Source organism: Ovis canadensis, chromosome 1 (assembly GCF_042477335.2).
Source record: "Ovis canadensis isolate MfBH-ARS-UI-01 breed Bighorn chromosome 1, ARS-UI_OviCan_v2, whole genome shotgun sequence".
Classification (NCBI taxonomy): domain Eukaryota; kingdom Metazoa; phylum Chordata; class Mammalia; order Artiodactyla; family Bovidae; genus Ovis; species Ovis canadensis.
Window position 1 is genome coordinate 65,782,194 of NC_091245.1, and position 16,935 is coordinate 65,799,128.

The 16,935-nt window shown below is 37.8% G+C and overlaps 1 long non-coding RNA gene across 2 annotated transcripts in view; it reads right to left on the reverse strand.

The window, feature by feature from the left end:
• LOC138430096 (uncharacterized) overlaps positions 1 to 16,610 on the reverse strand; it is a 56,929-nt gene extending 40,319 nt beyond the window's left edge. For both annotated transcript variants that reach the window (XR_011253003.1, XR_011253017.1), the window contains exon 1: positions 16,270 to 16,610. This is a non-coding gene — a long non-coding RNA (uncharacterized lncRNA). The remainder of the gene's footprint in view (positions 1 to 16,269) is intronic.
• Positions 16,611 to 16,935: the final 325 nt, after the last annotated feature.

The following is a 16,935-nucleotide window of genomic DNA, read 5'->3' on the forward strand; positions in this document are numbered from 1 at the left end:
TGAGTCTGCTTTTTCCAGATAGCCTCATTCTATGATTAACAAAGCTTTTTGTACTCACAACTTTTGGTGTATGTATGAGAGCATATGCCATGATATCTGAGCTAAGTTTTGTGGGGAGAGCTCATCCATCTCTATGTGGTGATTACAACACTATACAGTTCTAGCTGATGACTGTTTGGTTTCAACATACTGAAAGCATTGCTCCATATGTTTTGACTCTAAGTGTTGCTATTGATGATTCTATCATTATAGTTTTATTATAAACTTTTTAAAAATTTGGTGTTCTGAAATTTCTGTATCGTGTGTCCAAGCATGGATTAAATTATATTTATCATGTTTGAGATTACTAGTACTTCCTGAATCTGACAAATCATATTCATGTCAATTTTGAAAGAATTTCTGGATTATCATTTTGTATTTTATTTCATTACATTTCTCCATTCCCCCTGTTCTTTTCTTCTGAACTCATTTGGAATACATGTTTGACTTTTTGTATTTGATCCTCTATGTCTCTTAAACTCTCCACCATATTACCTTTCTCTTTATCTTTCTATGCTGCACTATAATTTCCAAAGATCTGTATTCCTATTTCCTAATTCTCTCTTTAGCTAGATCTAATCTTTTCTTTAAATAGAGCTTAGTTTTATATTTTCAATGATTATATTTAATTTTTTAAATGTTATTTTTCCTTTCTTGACATAGCTGCCTAGTCTTCTTATAGTATTGTATTCTTTCATCATATTCTAATTGCCTTTTAAAATATCTAGTTATTTTAAACCCACTAATTTTATAGTATCTAAATTTATGTGAGAGTAGAATGTATAATCCTGTTTCCTACATCTGAGCACTCTTGTTTATGATTAATTATTTTCTAACATGAAATTTTTTGTAAAGTCTAAGTTGTGAGGGCATTTTGAATAGAAATTTATCTATGAGAATCATATTTAGCACATTGCAGGTCTATCCCTCCATAAATGTTTTTGTGTGTGCTTGTACACAGCATCCCAGACCTTGTATATGGTATATAAATTTCTTATTGTGAGGGGATCCTTGCTCACACTGATAGTATAAGTTTTAAAGTGTCCCCACTTTAAAGAAATCATTACGTTAAAAATCTGAAGTATGCACTTTTTCTTAATAGAGTTTATATTTACATAGAAAAGCATATTTATCACTTTCTTTTGTAAGAGGGAAGGATTTTAAAATCTATACTGTCTGGTTCCAGATTTATAAATGGGGTCTGAGTTTTGACTCTTTCCCTTGTTAGGACTTCTAGGTAATTCCGTTGGTTGCTGAGACTAGTACACTTTCCTACTAGCATTGAAGTATCAGCTCCAGCTCACTGCACTGCTGGTCAATTTACTATCTATTTTTGAACCATGGGGTTCCCCCTGACTTTCTCGTGATCTGGCCTGTGCATTAAAAATGTGTAAAATACAGTTTTTCTAAAATTTATAGAGATTTCATTGTTGGGAGAGTTTTCAAGCTATCTAGCCTGACATTGCTTAGAAATGAAAATGTATTTCCCACTTTTGCTATAGTGTCTACCTAGTGTGCTTTGAAAACTGGACAGCACAAGAATGTGGAATATATCAAATTTCAAAGCTGTCGGGTGCATCTGCACTCATATATAAAAGAGTGGTATTTCTGTGGATTAGCCTAGACCCTTTATGTCACAAAATTCTCTGATGCAAGATGGAGAATAGCTATATTGGTATCTGTATACAGTTGTCCAAAAATGCGTATTCACTTGTGTACACAAATGGATAGATATATGGGCAGATATTTCACTTTGGAAACTGCTGCTCTTTGGTTTCTGATTCTCTTATCTAGTTGTGTTTCTTAATTACTTCTCCTGAGGAGTGGGATTCACCATAGTTGCCAAAGCAGTTTGGAATGAGAGTTGGTGATATTTGTCTGGCACAACCCCAGTGCAGTGGAATCTAATCATTCCAGCCCTAACCACTGTACCCTTAAGTTTTGTGTGCTACTAATCAGACTAAGGATCCAGTGCTCCTTAATGACCACTGAGCTACCGAATTGATGCTTTTCCTCATGTGCCTAAGTTCTTTAATTGACTTCTTTCTGAGTTTCTGCCCATTGTCTTAAAAATTCCTGTTCTGAGGTAGCTTAGCCCTGAATCTGAATCTGCTCTGCTGTTCTGTTTCACAGAACATCTGCCCCAATTACAAGTATTATGATAGAGGCGCTGCAACCATCACTAAACCTCTTGAAGAACTCTCACAAGTATAGACCATCTTGTATTCTCTACCTCCCTGAGTTGTCCATTGGCCTGGGGCCCAGGACCTTGACTTGGGAAGCCTGATAGGTCATATTTTCTAAGTTAACTATGCTAGTCATGTTCTCTAGACACCATGCCTTGAATATCTTTTCCCTGTTCATGAAAGATATCACAAATTCTTACAACCAAGTTTTCAGATAAGTTATTTCAACTACGATGCCATTATCAACTATTTGTACATATAAATATATTCATATATATCCACTTCACTTTATAAACAAAATACATAAAAAACAAGTTGCCAAAACATTCATTTTGGCTAATAATTTTTATATTTATTTATAAGTTTGCCTTAGGTATTAGTCCTTAAAATAAAGATGACCTCCTTTATCTCTGAATTTTTATTTTTATAGTCTAATAGATCATCCTTTCCTTGACGATTCTTATTGTGAGCATTTAATTCTTATTTTCATCAACAAACTTAAAGCAACTACACCTCTACAATAAAAACTGGCCATTTTAAGTGTATAATCCCAAAACATAGATATTCTCAATATGCTAGTAATAGGATAAAAGCCTTTTTTCAGTCTTCTGTTAGTGTGGTGCAGGGTGAGAAAAAAAGAACTCATAAAACTGGTGGGTGAGGGAATAGGGCCAATTAGAATGAGGATGTTAAAGAGAAAGGGATGAGTTGTGAGAGATTAGGGGAATGAGGACAAAACTGGAAGGAAAGGAAGAGCTTCTGTTCAAAGAAAGGGAAGATATGGTCTGCAAAGAAAGCCCTAAAAGGATTGGGAAACATTTGCAATTACCAGGACAAAGTAAGTAGGCAAACACTTCTAAAATGGTAGAGAAGAACAAAGGCTCTGCTGCAGAGAATGAGGGTGCTTTTGGGCAAGGGATGGGGAAGTACTTGGACATAGAATTTGGTGGAGTCTTCTGGCAGACGTTTATTCAACTGAATCTTGTAAAATTTATTTCTGGAATTTAGAATTGGAAAGTTGGATGTAACAGAATATTTAAGTAAAAAAAAAAAAAAGAAACTATGTAAAATATACCAATAACAAAATTACAAAGTCAAGAGTTATATAACTTTTAAAACATTTATCTTATTTTTTCCTCAGGAAATGATTATAATTCCATCCATAACCATAAGAAAGATTAATTTGAAATTTAAAAAACCTTCACATGCTCAAATTATTCTTAATAATCTGGAGATAGAATGTGTTTTGTGGGAGTCAGAAATAAAAATAAAGCATATAAAAGTATGCCACAAGTAAAAAACCAGCTGAGGTCTATTCTTTTTTTAAGTCTTAATATCTACTAATCAGCCCACATAAAAGAAACATGTATCTTAACATGTTTGTCATAGTCAAACACATTAGTCATATTCAATGCATTTTAAAATATCACCATCTATATACTTTATAAGTGTAATTTAGAAAAACTTTGCTAATTTTCACTTCCCTAATCTTCAAACCCCCAATTCTCACAAAGAACCCTGCAGTCTCACTTCACTTCTCAGCAAAGATTTAATAGCTGAGAACTCTATCATCTTCTCCTATTACTAAGACTTCATTATTTTTACATGCCACACTACAGGACACTTACTAATATACTATTAAGTATTATCATAAATAATTAAAATGCAACTGCACTTGACAAAATGAAAGAACAAAGTGTATTCTGTGTTGCAGTCAAATCGTGTGTATGTTGGCGAGAGTGAACTAAGCACATATTTTAAAAATAGAAAATCAATTACTAAGAGCAACCTCAGTCGGACTGCAATGGGCCTCCCTCTCATTAGTGTGAGTTAGTGAGGTCTTTTTCTGGCTCCTACCTGCCAATTAAATCATATAGTCATTATATCATTATCACTGTTAAATTGGGAAAAAAAAATTAAGTACCAATAGAGCTTTGTCTCTGTGCCAGCCCAGTCCACATAGCCATGCTTTTCATTCCTAGTTGATTTGGTGGATCCAGCATTTTCCCACTTCCTCCCTTGCCCCACACAGTAAGGATTTACTGTCCTATTAATTGGTCAACATGTATTTAGAAGCACATACCATGTGGTCAGCACTATATGGACAATGTTCAAGATATATCAGAGTCATGTTCTTTGCCTTAAGCAGTTTTCAATATAATTTGGGAAACAAAATTGTAACACAGAAGAAAAAAAAAACAGAGAGTCTGTATATAATGGAGTTTTAAATTGTGTAGGTCACTTCTGAAGCTGCATGTTAGATGATGCCAAACTTTTCAGGTTCTATGAGCCTGGGTTAAGTGTTAGTCACTCCAGTACTCTTGCCTGGCAAATCCCATGGATGGAGGAGCCTGGTAGGCTGCAGTCCATGGGGTTGCTAAGAGTCGGATACGACTGAGCGACTTCACTTTCACTTTTCACTTTCATGCATTGGAGAAGGAAATGGCAACCCACTCCAGTGTTCTTGCCTGGAGAATCCCAGGGACGGGGGAGCCTGGTGGGCTGACGTCTATGGGGTCGCACAGAGTCAGACATGACTGAAGTGACTTAGCAGCAGCAGCATATGTGTTCTGCTAGCATCCTGTATTTACTCTGTAAAAAATTGCCTATTTACATAGCATTAATGGAATCCATGTATGGTAACTTAACTTCTCTCACTGGAATGATGCTCCTCTTGAGGAGAGGGGCTAAATCTTCGTTCAGAGCACTGCTTTTCCTCTCATGGAGTGCACGGCACAGAAAATATTCAGGAGCACTGTAATAGGTGAGGTTACAGATGATCAGACTCTGGGCCACAGAGGGCCTTGTGCATGACCATGTTTCAGAGTTTGACCTTCAGCCCCGTTGGAAAGGCCAACGAAGGCTTTGTAACAGGCAAAATGGCATGAGTAGATTCAAGTTTGGAAATGAACCTTCAATCCACAGTGTATTGAAAAGGAGAGAAAATGAATGCAGGGAGCTCAGATAATTTGAAATAAACATTTCATTAAGTAAGGAGGGGTAGCCAAAATTAACATGTGTTTTGTGGTGTGATTTACCCAAGTTTGGGTAATAGCCAGATTTTCTTGGCCAGTAATGTGGAAGTGTGGTTATTGCTCTGTTGTTATGAATCAGCTCATTATTTCTGAAAGTAAACAACTTAAATTATATTACTATCACTTTTGATTATTTTTGATAGCCTAGAGTATATAGTGTGTTAGAAGTTGGGGACAGATATCAAAGCAAATTAAAGGTAATATAGAAATATAGTGAAAAAGTTTTACTTGTTCTCTTAGCAGGTGGCTCTGCTGAGATATTCCAAATAGAGCGTTTTGTTTTCTAAATCTATTATTAGTTGCTAATCTTTGCTAGGTGTGCAGTCCAAATTGCTGCATTTCTAAATAGCTATTTGCCATCTCCTTTGTTGGAAAATATGAAGTTATCCAATCAATGTTCAAGAAAATAAAATTGTTTGAGCCATTAGGATTCCCGTGGTAAACTGGGATTATTTTGGATTTCTAGAGATGTGACTCTGGGCTGAGAGTAGCATGAAATTTTTGTAGGTTGCAGCTAATTCCACCTGATCTTAGCAAGAACAATGGTTTTCTCCTCATGTTACTCTCTGTGTTTTAAGCCTTTCAATGGCACTGCATTGCTCTTTGGATCACTTCCAAGGCTTTAGTAGGGCCTGCCAAGCCCTGCATGGACTGGCTGCCTCCTACCAACTACCCCAGCTTCATTTCACACCTTTCTCTCCAGGTGTTCAGGAAAGTTTTTTAAATGTGCCCTTCTTCCTTTGGCACAGAATGTTTGACTTCTTCCTACACTGTGCCTGGATTGCTCCCTACTCCATTCCCATCCCCACCTCCAATCTAGCTGTGTAATTGATTCCTACCATTTCTTCAAACCTTAGTTCAATAATTACTTTCTTAGGCAAGCTTCTTTGAGACCCTCTCACCACTGCTTCTACCCAGACTAGGTAAAACTGGCTCCTTTTATGCCCACATATCACTTATAATTATCCTTCATAGCAGTTACACTTGTGCTTTTAATTAATTTATTTACATCATTATTTGATGGATGTCTCCTTCTCATCAAACTTGATCTCTGTGGGGATGATAAGTATGCTTATTTTTGTGCAACATTACATCATCCCTAGAGTAATATAAACCCAACACATAGTAGGTGCTCAATAAATATTTTTGGATAAGTAAATAAATGAATGGATACATAACTCTAGCAATAACCTCTCCCTTAATTTTCTTTCTTCTATGTGATCTCAGCCATTTTCTGGAAACTGGATTTTTCTCTGTATGGTGCTTGGGATCACCTATTTTCTAGTCGCAGTTGTTGATGCTCCCATTGCTGTACATAGACTGGCAGGTGAGAGGATGGTACCCACTGTGGCAGACACTTAATTCCAGGAAAATATATAAACCCATGGGGGAAAATATTTCAGCTTCCCATTATGCTCTCTTGCAGCTGAGAAGAGACAATAAAACAAAAATAAAAAAGGGCCAAGAGGCCTAAAGAGATCTGGGGTGCACTAGACCTCTTGGCTCCATTTCTGCCCTCTAAGAGATACTCTGGATGTTATAAGCCTATATTTTATTTTTGTAGATAAAAAAGGTGAGATTTAAAGGAAGCTGGCCTCAAGTAAAAAATAGCAACAGTACTAACACCATGGACAATAAGACTCTCATAAATTTACTTAAAAGTTCATCTTTCAGGCTTTTCCCAGTGAGATTTCCAGAAGCACCACTTGCTCACTCACTCAGTTTCTTCAGTCGTCTCCGACTCTTGGCAATGCTGTGGACTGTAACCCGCCAGGCTCCTCTGCCCATGGGATTCTCCAGGCAAGAATACTGGAGTGGGTTGCCATGTCCTCCTCCAGGGGATCTTCCCCATCCAGGGATCAAACTCACATCTCTTTATATCTCCTGCATGGGCAGGCAGGTTCTTTACTACTAGCTGCACCTGGGAAGCCCATAAATAGCATGGATGTTCCTCAAAATTTAGGAGAAACATCTTTTGTTTCCCTCCTTTCCTCTGAGTGTATATGTGAGACTCCTAACATACTCAGAAAGAGAAATGACTGAAGGGATACAACCTTATAATTTTGTGTTCCTTTTAAATTTGTTCTTCCCGTCCTCTGCATGAAAGTGGCTGCTGTGTCAGTTGGGACAGGGACGTTTGGGTCAGACAGTCACTGAGAAATGGAGGTAGGGAACAGGTAATTGTGAAGCAGGGACAACAGGGCACTTGCCCCTCTGTTCTGTGGCCAGAGTTCCTGCAGTTCCTCTGGTTTCTGGTTGTCACAGACACAGCTCTGGAAGCCGTGGCCATGTGGTCCCAGTGAGGGCAGAGAAGGCCTGACTCCAGCAGCATCAGCTGTAGGAATACACAGGCGCTCTCAGGAGCGGCAGCACAGAGCCAGCCAGGGGCCTACCGGGGGCCTTGTTTTCAGTCCTCTTTAAAGTTGCAATAAAATGGCAGAAAGTAGCTTTGAAGCCTCCTTTGAACAATTTTATTGTCTGTTCCCTGTGCCACAGAAGAGTAAAATTGATAAACTGCTAAATAATCCACTTTTGTATATTTCATTTGAAAACTTTAAAATTTTAAATACTCACTTTATAGCCCTGATAAAGCATGACAGGGACTCAGTGGCTGCCACCCTGTGCTCCTCTGGTGGGTAGATGTGAGATGCTTGGTTTCATAGCACACTAAGGGACTGTCACTGGCCTGGATTCCACCCTGGCCCATGACTCACTGAGTGGAGAGAGATACTACTTCTGGGAAGCAACAGTTTCACATATTTCCAGTGAAGAGGCTAGGCCCAAGATAGAAGTGGAATCTAATCTTTCAGGGGTGATTGGAGGAATAAATCATACTTATTGGGAAAGAACCACACAGATGGAAGTGGATTCCAGACTAGGGTGGGAGGAACCCAACAATATAATAACTTAACACTTGAGGATAGTGATTGGGCATTATTCATCTTTGTATTCCCAATGATTTGTGCATTACTTGGCATATGGCAGGTACTCAATAAATATTTATTTTATGAATAAGTAAATGAATGAAAAACTAACTGAGTAAACCTCAAATGGAATTTCCCTCTGTATTAGTTTCCTAGAATTTATGTAAGAAAGCATCACAAACTATTATTTAACCAACAGAAGTTTGTTATCTCAGTTTTGGAGGCTATAAATCTGAGATCGAAGTGTCAACAGATTCCTGCTTCCTCTGAGAGCACTAGGGAAGGATCTGTCTCAGGCCTGTTTCTTAGCTTCTGGTAGTTCCTTGGTTTTTGACAGTGCAACTCCTATTTTTACATGGGATTCTCCCTGTGTGTACACATATGTCAGATTTCAAATTTCTTCTTTATCCAAGGATACCAGCCATATTGGATTAGGGGCCCATCCTATGCCATCATGGCATTATCTTAATTTAACTAATTACATCTAAAATGACTCAGTTGCCAAATAAGGTCACATTCGAAGGTACAGAAGATGAAGACTCTAGTATATTAATTAGAGGGCACAATTCAATGCATAACTCTTTCTTACACACACAGGAGTGGAATTTTATTATAAAAATATTCAAACAGCACTCGTTTGATAGGTATTTTCCTGAATGTCAAGAGATATGGGTTCTGAAAAAAAAAAAGAGAGAGGTGGGTCCTGGACTCCACTCAGCCATTGACCACTGGTGTAAATATAAACATGGGTTTCATTTGGGGTAATGAGGCTGGGATATTTGATCCTCAAGTTGCTGTTTATCTCAAACTTTGTATAATTTTCTTAGCCGTTCATTTGAAGTACGCCTCTCATATGGCCTCTCCTTATTGCTCCTTTCTTATTGCCGTACTTTCAGAATTCTATAGTAATGGTGTCCAGCAACGTTTCTTTAAAGGATTCAAGAACTTTGCCTTCCTGCTTCAGAGGCTAATGTCCTGAACTCATGAAGTCAGGATCCATGTCTGTGTTTCTTACCACTGAATTTCAATAGCTAACATAGTACCAGGCACTCAATATTCAATAATAGTAAACAATAAATAGGTGTTGAATAAATATTGAATAAATGAATGTACTTATTTCCAAATTATTTCCATAAATTTGTCAACTATGTTCAACTTCATTTGTGTTTAAATCTTTTTTACTCACTATTCACAGTTTTCTGTAACTACCAACTCCAATGTAACTGAGAGCTCAAAAATCTCTTGTTTAATGTCCATAAATCAATGGTTGTCTATAGATACAATAATTTCAAAGTATCTAAGGGATTATATTAAATTTTTAGGGGACTGTGAGGAAATTAATGTATAGGAAACATAGTCATTGTATAAAAACTGACAGGAAATTACATTTATAAATTTCCTTCTATGTAATTTGGTGTAAAAAATTAGCACCTCTCCATGGACGTTTCTTAATAAATCTTATAGTCTCTCTTTATGTACATATTTTACATTATTTTATATAATTGGAGATCCATGCATATATAAAATAAAGAGCATAGTAGAAGGTTGAGAATATAGGAGGCATTAATTTCTGTATTACCCTGATGCTTGGGCACAATGGATCATGTAGTCACAGAAGGTGCATGTGAAGAGTCAAGAATAGTGTTCTATGAAAAGTAAAATTTATGCACTTTTTTTGTTATTATTACTTAAGGCCCCAAAGAGATTTGGGCTTTTATATCATTTTCAGAGCTTTGACATTGTTTCTTTATTTTTAAGGCTTGATATTAAAGCTTGTCTGAAGAAAATGGAGGAAGAGGTATTATTTTTTCAGCTACAAAAATAGCTAAGCCAAGAGGATTCTGTATTGTCTCATCAATCCCACCACCACCAACAGGACATTCAGAGGAGGACGTAAACTGCTAAGAGCAATAACAAGCAAAATTTATGAAACAACTATTCTAAAAGCATTTTAATAATTGAAAGGATAATTTTAAGTTAGGGAAATAGAACCCAAGGAGTATTTCATTTCTCCTTCTATTTCCATCTATTCCAAGTAACCCCTTGCTAGTCAAACTGCAGTAACCCATTCACCAGGAATGGGGAAACTTTGAAAAATCTTAGAGGCTACAGAGGTGCCTTCATCTTACTGAACAGTAAATGGAACAAGACTCTCCCAATGACAACGTTAGAAAATTATATCTAGTTTAATTTTTCTCCTACATCCTGGTTTCATTTATGAGACTGTTCAGTTCTCCAGGGCTGCAGTCGAAATCAGGAAAGCCTTTCTGCCAAAGAAGAAAAGATTTCCATTTGACAGAAATACTGTTCAGAGTGATTGATTTAAAAGTGCTGAACTCATATTCAGAGTCTGAAATCCAGGAACCGCCAGCTGGGCTGGGATTCAAAATTACAAGGATGGAGTGAGTTTCTGAGTTGTGATGCATTAAGTGGTGGGGGCAATTGCTTTTCTCACCTATCTCACAAGGGATGGAGGAAGGGAAACATTTAAGAATTAAGAAAAGAAATCTTTGGACTGTTGAGTGACTGCATCTTGCTCTGCTAGAGGCGGAATCCCACTTTGCATTTAGTAGGGAAACTTTGGTGAGGAATTTAATAAATCTTTTGGTAACTATGAATTGTTTGAAAGAGGAGTTGGAGGAGATAAAATAAATAATAGAAGAGGAAAACCATATAGACCAGTCACTTTACTAAGGCTGGGCTTACAAAATATGTAGGTGCCTGAGAACATTAATAGTGCTATTTAAAACAAGCAAACCATTTGCAAGGTGTGAACAAAAAAGGAGTTGGTCTACTGGAAAAAATATCCTTTGAATCTTCTGCAAGAAATAGTAAGCATGAACAATGGTGCTAGGAGATTAAGACATAAAATGTTAACTTACTCTTGTAATCTGTACACTGTGGTTTTTAAAGATGGATTTATCAATGGTTTGTAGTTTCTTCTTTTTTTTCCTTATCCATGCCAAGCTATTTTCTTGCAAGCCATTTTGAAATAAAATATTTTTAACAGGGACACAGTGTTAAAGGAGATGTATAAATAAAACAAGTGCTAATTACAGTGTCCAAAAGGAATGCCTTTATCCTGTGACTTGCTGCACAACTGCTTACACAGGGAGCTGAGAGAGCTCCATTCCAGAGCTGCACTTTCTATCAAGTAACAGAGTGTAAATCTGGGCAATAAATGATCAGAAGTTACTGTACTGTGTGACTTGTACAATGTTCATAAAATAAATTAATGAACAAATAAATATTCTCTGATGGAAGAGCTGGCAAATATATATCTCACAAAAATGCCTCTGTCTTCCACTGGGGAGAATGGCACAGAAGTGATATCTCTTTGAACAGTGTGCCTGGTCTTCGATTAGTACTTGGAAAGTAATCTTGGTGCCTGATCTGAGGTCTGTGACATCGGCCAAATCCCTGTGGCTGTCAATGGGGGAACTTGCCTGCGGTGAGGACGCGGGATCAAACTAGACTTTCCTTCTGGTCACAAAGCCACCGACCCACTTGAAATTCTCAGAAACCTAAATATTGATTTGTATCCACAGACAGAAGTTCGTGGAGCTTCATTCTGAGTAGAAATAACTCTGCGAGCCAGAAAATCTCTAAGGGAAGACAACTTTCCTTAGAAACGCTCAAACAATGAAAATGCCAGTTACTGTCTTCCGAGTTTGGGTGGGAGGGTATGCACATATCCTGAGCCAGTTTTGCTGAGCTGACTTTTCCCATGGGCAGATATACGATGGTTGTATACCCCAGGACACTAAGTTTAAATTCTGTGTTATGGCCTTTAAGATCCTGACTAATATGACTAATGTTTCTTATTCCTGATCGTGTCCCAGCAACTCCTAATGGAAGTATTTCTATTTTTTTCCTTGCTGTCTGGCTCTTCCAACTTTTATTCTTATTTTCCTCTACAAAGTTTTGTGCATACTGCTTATTCCTTGACCTTACATTCATCTTCTTCTCTAAGAATACATTCCCAGCCCATTCTCTGCGTGCATGCTAAGTTGCTTTAGTCATGTCCAACTCTGTGCCACCCTATGGACTATAGCCCAACAGACTCCTCTGTCCTTGAGATTCTTCTCCAAGAAAGAATACTGGAGTGGCTTGCTATGCTCTCCTCCAGGGGTTCTTCCCGACCCAGGGTTTGAACTTGAGCCTCATATCCCCTCCATTGGCAGGCAGGTTCTTTACCACTGGCACCACCTGGGAAGTCCCTCAGTCCATCCTACAAGGCACAAATTAAGCCCCCATTTCTTGGTGAAGATTTCCAACTGTTCCATTCCATCATGACTCCTTCATTCTTCAAGGTTCTTGGTTTTCAAATCTGACAGCACAGTGAGCAATTTTCTTGGGATTGTTTGACTTCTGTTCATGCTGCTACTACTGCTGCTAAATCACTTCGGTCATGTCCGACTCTGTGCGACCCCATAGACAGCAGCCCACCAGGCTCCCCTGTCCCTGGGATTCTCCAGGCAAGAGCACTGGAGTGGGTTGCCATTGACTTCCCTGGTGACTTCTGTTTATACTTCCTTTCAAAGTACCTCTGAGGTCAGAGATAGTTCTATACAAGGCCACTGCACTTCTGTGAATCTTTAAGGTAAGCATTTTGAAATAATGCAACTTAAAATATTAGTAATACTTTATGCACAAAATTTGAAATAATTTTTAAAAATTAATTTATGATTTTAAAAAGTTATTAAGAATCTTACAACTTCATAATTTTATATTTAAGCCTTATGAAAGGCTTTAGCTGCTAAAGAGAAATATTCTGCTTTTGTCAGGATCATTTGAGCCACGCTTCTATTTATCTTAAGTCATTTTACTATTTTGTAGTTATTTTAATTTCAATACAATTATCATTGTTAAATTACAGCCTATTAAAAGTGAATCCAGCCACTTGTCCACATTAATGCTAATAATTAGTGCTAAAGAAATATGCCCCAAATAAATAATTTTGAATTAGAAGTTAGATTTGATAAGAAGATAGCAAGAAAGCCAAATAGCCACCATAATGCACTATGAATCACAGGACAAAGAACTCTGAAAATTTGGAGAGAATATGGTGAACAAAAAAGAAACACCAACATTAAACACATTTTTGGATTCTCAAACACTACAAAATAATTGGTCAAGGATGATTTTTTAAGTGAAAAAAATAAATGAACCTCCCTGAGTGGTGTGGCTATGAGATTAGTACCCTCAGTCTGCCCCAAAGCTATGAAGGCCAGAGATGTATGAATGAACTGTGGCACGCCATCCCCCTGATTGGTATGTCTTACATTAGTTATGTAAATTCTGAAGAATCTCACACAACTCTCTTTCATTATGTTGCTCCCCACAGCATAAGCTTACCAGATAAAATATAGGATGCCCAGTTAAATTTAAATTTCAGATAAATAATAAAGAAAAAGTTGGTATAACTTTTCCCTAAAAAAATGCAAGCAATTTACTTATAATAAAAATATTCATTGCCTATCTAAGCTTCAACTTTGACTGAGTATCTTCTGTTTTAGAAACTAGCTGAATGATTTACAAGAATTAAAAGACTATTGCTTGTGTGTGAGTGTACAAAAAGGCAGTTTGAAAGATAATAATGAGTCATCTGATACTGCCTTTCACCACTGTGGTCCAAATGCATTTTGGGCTTTTCCTTGGGTACTTATTCATATTGTCAACAAATATTTATTGAGCACCTACTAAGAGCCAGCCACTGTTTGAGGCTTGGGAGACTAACAATGAACAAAATGGACCAGTATCCTGCTTTCATGGAGTTTACATTCAAGTGGCAGAAACAAACAAAAGGCCTAAAAATTGTGTAGTTTGTCTGGTGGTGATAAATTGTCTAAAGACAAATAAAGCAGCATGAACAAGGTCAGGGGTAGGGAGTGGAGCTATCCTGAAGGAGGTGATCAGGGAGGGCCACTTCGATAAAGTCCCATTTTAACATATATCCAAGGAAGAAAGAGTTTGAACCATGCTGATATCCAGGATAAGAATATATAGACACAGAGAATCTAAAAATAACAGTATGCTTGATGCATTACATGAGTGGTAAGAAAACCAGTGCACCTAGAATGGAGAGAGCAAGGTGGAGAAGAAGGGAGAAGGGAAGAAAGAGATAGCAAAGGGGCAGCATTCAGGTTATTTCTGAGTAGAACATACCTGGAATGCAAAGCACTAAACTTCCCTAGGGCAAGGACCATGAACTGGGGAATACTGTCTGTAACTGAGAGTGATCTGGCTGGGCTATTTCTCTGTGGAACACACCTCTGATTTAGCAGGAGGAAGGGCTGGGACTTCTTCTTTCACTGTTCTACTTGGTTTCCTCCTAAAGTTGAAAGTTGAGTGATTAGAGTGGGCTTCCTACATCTAAAAGAGGTGACATCTGGTTGAAGCCACATCAGCCAGTGCATTATCTGGCTAGAATAGCTAAGAGAATTCTTGCTCCACAGTAACTGATAATCCTTGCTTCTTTAGTAGTACCCATATTTCTCCCTGTGTGTATTGTGTGTTCGGTAGCTCAGTCATGTCTGACTCTTTGCGACCCTGTAGACTGTAGTCCACCAGGCTTCTCTGTCCATGGAATTTTCCAAGCAAGAATGCTGAAGTGGTTTGAGGTTTCCTACTCCAGGTTTGCTGTTTCCTTCCTGAACCAGGAATCAAACCCATGTCTCTTGCATCTCTTGCATTGGCAGGCGGATTCTTGACCACCAGCACACCTGGGAATCAGGCATACTTCTGGCTAAGTCGTAATAAGTTAGAAGTAAATGTTTGCTAAGGGCTTCCCAGGTAAGTAGCAGAGTGGTAAAGAATCCATGAAATGTTTACTAAGCTCAGTTCTTGAACCCCTCAGTCTTTACATCCATTCATTGGGTTGATGCTATTTGGTAACTACAAAAGCCTCATCATTTCAGTGAGGATGGAAGGTTCCTAATTTGCCCTATTTTGCATGATATCGTTTGTGGATCTGTTCTTCTCTCAAATGTGACACTGTTCCAGAGATTCTTCTAAATTTTTAACTCAAATTGCATCGAGTAATTACAAAGAATGATCATTAGTTATACTTTCCTTCACCCTTCCTTTCTTACTATAGTGCTATCACTACAGACAATGCTGCTGTTAACGGATAATCCTACATTGTATTCCTTTGTCCTGGTATCTTCTGCTCATCACTAATAGGCATATTTGACTGCAGAAACAAATAATAACATTTTGACCCCATCTGGAATTTATTTTGTGCATGGCTACAAAACCCAAATCTTAAATGCCTGTAGCCAGGTAACTGTCCTTGACTTACTGGTGATCTTTTTTTTTTTTTTCTCTCTGCTTTTGAAACACATATTCAGTCCTCCTGTTCTTTCCTGCAAATTTCAGTCTCCTAATTTTTGAGCTGGAAGACCTCCAAGGTAGTCCCATAGCTTTCCTCTGTTGATCCATTCACTCTTATTCAGTGAAACTTCTTTCAATTTTTCCCTTCTATAGGATCCTTTCTTTTTTTTTTTTCTCTGTGTAACATGGGAGCTCAATAAATATGGATTGTGTGACTAGTTTGTACAAGCCACAGTGTCTGATTTTCTTTATTTAACATTTCCTCAAGCACCATGTCCTTGCAGACACCTATTTTGATGAACTACCTCTCCAAAGCCATCATCATTTACACATATTTGGCAAATATGCTAAAGTTACAAGCAAAGAGAAGGAGTGAAGTAGAGTGAGGAGAGAGTTAATTATCAGAAAATATTCTATGAAGTGAGTGAATCAATGACCCATTCAAATTTAAATTTACATTGTGAGTCACAAAATCTCTATGCCCTCAACGTTTCCTGGTCTGTCCCACACGAGAGATAATTAGCAGATACATTTTAAAAAGCCACCATGTCTCTAATCCACAAGGCTCTTTCTCTTTTGGTAACATTAGTAAAAGAAAAACACATTTATTTTCCTTGCTAAGCTTAAAACAACAGGCAAACCAAGCTAAGGTTTCTTCCTGCCCTGCCCTGCCCACTCTCTCTTGCTCTTTCAGCTGAATTACAGTCTTACTGTTACTCTGAATGAAAATTAGGAGGAACAGACAGTTACCTTCTAGCAGAGGGCCAGCTTGGGATTTGGGGGGCTCACAACTGTTCCCCAGTGGTTAGTCCTTTCATTTCTGGAAACATATAGTCTTCAGATGTATTTGTTCTTTTGCCTCATGTGGATGTTCCCCAAACCATTCTGTGGTTCTTCTTCTTACTGTGCTTTCCCCTAAATTCTACTATGGCAATCTGGGCACACATCCAACATCAGTAAATGAAAACCTCTTCATGCAGCCCAGCTTCAACACTGCATACCAGCAGTTAAAGGCTGTCTTTCCTGTTCCACATCCAAACGTTAGCATATACAATATCAATAAGCTGTGCCTTTCATCTTCTCAACACTGTGGAGGTGTTTATATTTGTGTGGGACATTTAAGCAGTTCCAGCCAATGGGCTTTTACATCGGGCTAGGCCCCAGGCAGGGAGCAGCCTCAATTGGAAACAGGAACTGAAAGTGTTCTTGGTAAAATTCTGTATCTGCCCAAATCTAGCTGTCTAATTCAATGCCTGACCTTCTTTAAAGAGGTCATCCTCAGAATTATGGGGCAGTTTGATAAGCTGGGATATACTAATTTATTGGCCATTAAAAAAAGAGGAAATTTTATTGTGGATTACTCTGCTTTCTTGAAGTTTTTTTTGTAATTAAAAACATCTGGAAGGCATTTTAATA